Source organism: Carcharhinus amblyrhynchos, chromosome 15 (assembly GCF_965287045.1).
Source record: "Carcharhinus amblyrhynchos chromosome 15, sCarAmb.v2.hapA, whole genome shotgun sequence".
NCBI classification, from domain to species: domain Eukaryota; kingdom Metazoa; phylum Chordata; class Chondrichthyes; order Carcharhiniformes; family Carcharhinidae; genus Carcharhinus; species Carcharhinus amblyrhynchos.
Window position 1 is genome coordinate 70098151 of NC_137338.1, and position 6016 is coordinate 70104166.

The window sequence follows — 6016 nt, forward strand, 5'->3', positions numbered from 1 at the left end:
ACTTGGAGGGGAACCTCCAAATGTTGGTGTTCCCATGTAACTGTTGCCCTTGCCCTTCCAGGTGGTAGAGGTCACAACTTTGGAAGGTGCTGCCTAATGAACCTTGGTGAGTTTGTGCAGTGCATTGGTGAGAGGGGGAGTGAATGTTTGCGGATGGGGTGCCCACCCCGCTCCCAGTGAGAACGGACAATTTGGCATTCCAGCCAAAGCTCCATTCATTTCAGTAGCACTGGAGATTCCCAGCAATGAATGAAGAAGGAGATTTTTGGCAACTGTCCCTGTTACTGTTGTCTTCAGTCTAGCATTTGGCAGTAATGTTACTGCTTGCAGGTGAAGCTGGAGGCAATAAACTCTCTTTTATTGAATCTTATGGTATTTACAAGGTAATCTCTACACAAAGCTCTACATAGAACTATCTCCCTGCTATCATATGATCCTACATCACTGGTGATGTAGACTTTCTATTTACATATTTATCATTCACTCTTTATTCAACACCTTCCTTCAAGTCTTCTTCCTCCTGGAATGCCAAATTATCCGTTCTCACTGGGAGCAGGGTGGGCACAGAAGATCAGAGAATCCCACCCTCTATCTCCCTGGTCACTTCATCAAACTACTGAGTCTAAGGAGACTGAAAGAGAAAGATGAGATTTCCATCCCATGTCAGTATCAAGTATTCCCAAGTGCATAGAGCAAGTGTCATGCCATTGCTACGGGATGCACAGGGGAGCTAACTTTCTTCGGAGTTTCCTGTGCTTGGTGTCATCCATTGACAGTCCGGTTCAAATAAGGAATTTATTTAGAGGAAGAAGGGGGCATCACAAACTAAGATTATAAATTGAGGTGAGCTGGAGGGATGAGGTAGAAATTGAACCATAATTAACTATTAATGGATAAAGGCAGAGGGATTCAAAGAAATATTCAAGACATGTACATCCCTGTGGAGATTGTCCCTTTAAGGACCCATCTACAGAGTAAGGATCACATGACCCGGGGAACCAATCGGGGAGCAGGATGGTGGATCATGTTGATAAGCTCAGGTACTGTTCCAGATTCTTCTTGGAAGTTAACTGGCAGCCATAAGGTTGTAAGCCTCTGTGTCATAGCTAGGTGTAAATAAATATTGCCGTTGTTATTTACCCCAACGGGTGAACAAGAATTCTTACAATATCCCTAAAAGGTCAAGAGTTGAACTGAAACCTCAAGTTGCTGACTACATTTATGAATGAATTCTTCATGAAAAAATGGAGTTCCCACGATTGTTGATGACACTACATTAGGTGGCATGATAGACAGTGTAGATGAGGGCAGAAAATTGCAAAGGACCACTGATAACATCAATTAATGGGCAAACTGTGGCAGATGCAGTTCAATGTGGAAAAGTGAGATCACCTACTTCAGGTTGAGCAAAACTTTTTTAAAAGGTGCTAGGTTAGATAGGGGTGCAACTGCAGAAATCACAAAAAGCTAGTGAACAGGTACAAAGATAATTTAAAAGATTCATGAAATGTTGGACTTCATTTCAATCGAATGAGATGAATGGAAGTTCTCTTACAAAGTTCAGGCCACACCCAATTTAGCTGTGTGTGCAACCCTTCAGCAAGGTAGAACTTGGAGGGGTTCAGAGCAGAATTACCAGACAGTGACCTGAGCATGGGAATCGAACCCAAAGGGACTATGAAGCAGCAGTGCTAACCACTGTGCCACCGTGCTGGCCATGTCAAATACTTACTTTAGTCTTCAGGTAAAGATAAAGGTAAAATACCAGAGATGCAAATTTTATCTTCACTAGGACTAAAAGGGTGAAATTAGAAGGACAGGTTGTATAGAGTAGGCTTATATTCCTTTGCGTATAAATGATCAAAAGGTAATCTAATGGAGGTGCTCAGCATGATTAAAGAATGTGATTGAGTAGATCATAGAATCCCTACAGTGCAGAAAGAGGCCATTTGGCCCATTGAGTCTGCGCTGACCACAATTCAACCCAGAGGTGGACCATCCATGGACCCAATCATAACTCCCAACCCTGGCAAACAATCTACCCAGCTTAGGTATTTGCATGCAGCTCACTGTAAGACCCTGGATAATTCCTGGAAATGTTCTGGAAAGAACCAGGGCGAAAGGTGTTGAGGGAGATGGTGGGCAGTTGGACCTCCATGGAGTTGCAGATGTCTATGGCCACCTGATGTGTGGACCTCAGCCTGTGGAAAAACTACTGTCTGATGTGAGTGTATATTGGTGACACCTTAACATTGGAGATGCTTCCATGGGTCTTAACCCCTCCATTGTTGTACTTAATGTTCTCCAGTCTTGTTTCCTCTCTTCCGTTCTCCACATGACCCCATTACAGCCTTGCTTCAAACATGGACAAGAGAGCTGAACTCCAGACATGAGGTGAGAGTGAGTGCTCTTGATATCAAATTTCACCAAGTGTGGCGTCAAAACTGGGATCAATGGGAATTGGGGGGAAGCTCTCTGCTGGTTGGAGTCATACCTTCTAAAAAAGAAGATGGTTGTGTTGGTGGGAAGTCAATCATCTCATCTCCAGGACATCATTGCAGGAGTTCCTCAGGGCAATATCTTAGACCTTAACATCTTAAGCTACTTTAGCAATGACCTTCCTTCCATCATAAGTGGGGATGTTTGAATAATGTTCAGCACCATTCATGGTTCTTCAGATACTGCAGCAGTCCATGTCCAAATGCAGCAAGACCTGGACAATATCAGGATTGGGCTGACGTTCCTGCCACACAAGTATCAAGAAATGACCATCTCCAACAAGAAAGGATCAAACCATTGCCCATTGACTTTCAATGGCATTGCCAACATTGAATCCCCCATTATCAACATCCTGGGAGTTACCATTGACCAGAAACTGAGCTGGACTTACCATATAAATAATGTGGCTACCAAAGCAGGTCAGAGGCTAGGAATCCTCTGGCGAGTTACTCACTTCCTGACTTCCCAAATTCAGGAGTGTGATTGGGTACTCTTCACTTGCCTGGATGAGTGCAGTTCCAACAGCCCTCAAGAAGCTCAACACCATCCAGGACAAAGTAAGCAGCTCGATTGGCACCTCATCCACCATCTTCAATATTCACTCCCTCTGCCACTAACACACAATGGTAGCCATGTGTACCATCTACAAGATGCACGGCAGCAGCTCACCAAAGGCTCCTTTGACGGCACCTTCCAAACCCATGACCTCTGCCAGCAGACACATGGGAGCAGCACCACCTGGACAGTCCCCTCCAAGTCACTCGTCATCCTGATTTGGAAATACATCACTGTTCCTTCACTGTCCCTGGATCAAAATCCTGGAACTCCCTCCCTAACAACACCATGGGGTGTACCTACACTCCAGGGACTGCAGCAATTCAAGAAGGCAGCTCACCTCCACCTTCTGAGGGCAATTAGGGATAGGCAATAAATGCTGGTGACGCCCACATCCCCTGAGTGAATAAAAAAACTTTGCTGTGCAATCTCCCTCCTGCACCACTCTCTCCCTTCTTCTCTCCCCACTGTGGCACTTGTTCTGTGCCCTTCCACTCCCCCCTCCCTGCGTCCCTCTGCCCCCCCATTTTCCTCTCAATGCCCCCCTTTCCCTGTGCCCTTTCCCACTGTGCCTCATCTCTTCCTGTGCCCCTCTCCCTGTGCCCCCTCCCTATATCCCCTCTCTCTCTGTGCCCCTGGTCCCTGTGCCCCTCCCTGTGTCCCCTCCCTGTGATCCCTCTCCCTCTACCCCCTCTCCCTGTACCCACTCTCCCTGTGCCCCCTCCATGTGTCTCTGACCCTCTGCCCCTTCCCTGTGCCCCCTCCCTATGCCCCTCTCCCTCTGCCTCCCCTCGCCCTGTGCCCTCTCTCCCTGAGCTCCTCTCTCCTAGTATAAGTCTGCTATCACCCATTGATCCTGTCAAAGCACATCATCACTGCCATATAAATGTACTGGACCACCTCAGCTGATGTAGTGTCAAAACCTCCCACACAGCATCCTCTCGGTGTTCCTTTGAACATCTCTAAGCCCTGGAACACTGAGATAATAAAGACACATGTGTCAGACTCCCATTTATTGACTACAGCTCAGCTTTCAACACCAGTCTTCCCAAGAAACTCATCTTCACAATCTCCGTGTCCTGGGACTCGATTCCTCCCTCTGGACTGGACCCTGAATTTCCTCACTCACAGACCACAATCAGTAAGGATAGGCAACAACACCTCCTCCGAGATCATCCTCAACACCGGTGCCCCACAAGGTTGTGTTCTCAGTCCCCTACTATACTCCTTATACATCTATGGCTGTGTGGCCAAATTCCCCTCCAACTCAATTTTCAATTTGCTGATGACACCACTGTAGTGGGTCAGACCTCAAACAATGATGAGACAGAGTACAGGAATGAGATAGAGAATCTGGTGAACTGGTGCGGCAACAATAATCTCTTCCTCAATGTCAATAAAATGAAGGAGATTTTCATCAACTTCAGGAAGTATAAAGGAGAACATGCCCCTGTTTACATCAATAGGGATGAAGTAGAAATGGTCGAGGGCTTCAAGTTTTTAGGTGTCCAGATCACCAACAACCTCTCCAGGCCCCTCCATGCGGATGCTATAGTTAAGAAAGATGTGCTGGTTAGGTGTATCAGCCATGCAAAATTGCCCCTCAGTGTACCCGAACAGGCACTGGTCAGTGTGTTGACTAGGGGGTTTTCACAGTAACTTCATTGCAGTGTTAATATAAGAACTCCAGTTTAAACCAGTACCAATCTTTCTCAAGTTTTATTGTTTTTTTTTAGTTCTGGGATATCTGACTTGGACTGTGCCAACCAGAAGCTAAGCACTCATATTTTAAGGTATATAACAAGGAGAGAGAACATTTCCCAGGTTTTGCTGCTTTTTAACCATTTGGGATTGAAGAGGTTTTGATCTGATTTATTATTGTCACACGTATAAGGGGGAGGCGATGGTCAAGTGATATAAATGCTAGACTATTAATCCAGAAACTCAGCTAAAGTTCTGGGCACCCGGGTTCAAATCCCACCACGGCAGATGGTGGAATTTGAATTCAATTAAAATAAAATCTGGAATTAAGAATCTACTGGTGACCATGAAATCGTTGTCGGGAAAAACCCATCTGGTTCGCTCGTGTCCTTAGAGAAGGAAATCTGCCATCCTTACCTGGTCTGACCTACATGTGACTCCAGAGCCACAGCAATGTGGTTGATTGTCAACTGCCCTCGGGCAACTAAGGATGGGCAACACAAGTTGGATGGCCAGCGACACCCATGTCCCATGAATGAATTTAAAAAATGTATACAAGTGAAAAGTATTGTTTCTTGCACGCTATACAGACAGAGCACACCATGCTTAAAAAAAGAAGGGAGAGAGTGCAGAATGTTCACCGTGGTGGGGTGGTGTGGTGGGGGGGTTGGGGGGGGGGGGGTGCGGTGTGGTGGGGGCAAGGGCAGGGGGAAGCTGTCAATACTGGGTTCAGATTAACTGACGTTGACTGACCAAAACCACACCTTAATCTCACTGTCTCCTTTTCATCGGAGGGTTTCTCCAACACTCGGAAAGCAGACGTTAAGGCCAAACGCCCATTCAACGCAACAATACAAGCCCTTCTTGTCTGAAGAAATCCCTTCCTGGAAAGCACGACTCCCTCTGAAGAAATAACAGCAGCTGGAGCTGCACTCACTAAAGCATTTACAAAGCTGTCGAGCATTTTAATTCCGCCACTTGGCTGTTGCCCTGCAGACAAATGCAATGTTCACAGCGCACAGTTTCAATCATAGTCACTTGAGTAGTCTTTTCTGGTGAGTTTCTTTGTTGAGATTTCTTTTTTCTGTTTCAAGTCTACGACCAAGGTACTGAGAGACAATGACAGGTCTGTAAGGATTGGTAGGATTGTTTATTGGGTGAGAGGTAGGGTGGAGGGGGGTAGTGGGAGGAGGGAGGAACATCCTCGCTTAATAATTAAGCCTTTTTACAAACCAGTAAACACAGTTTTTCCACCCATTCT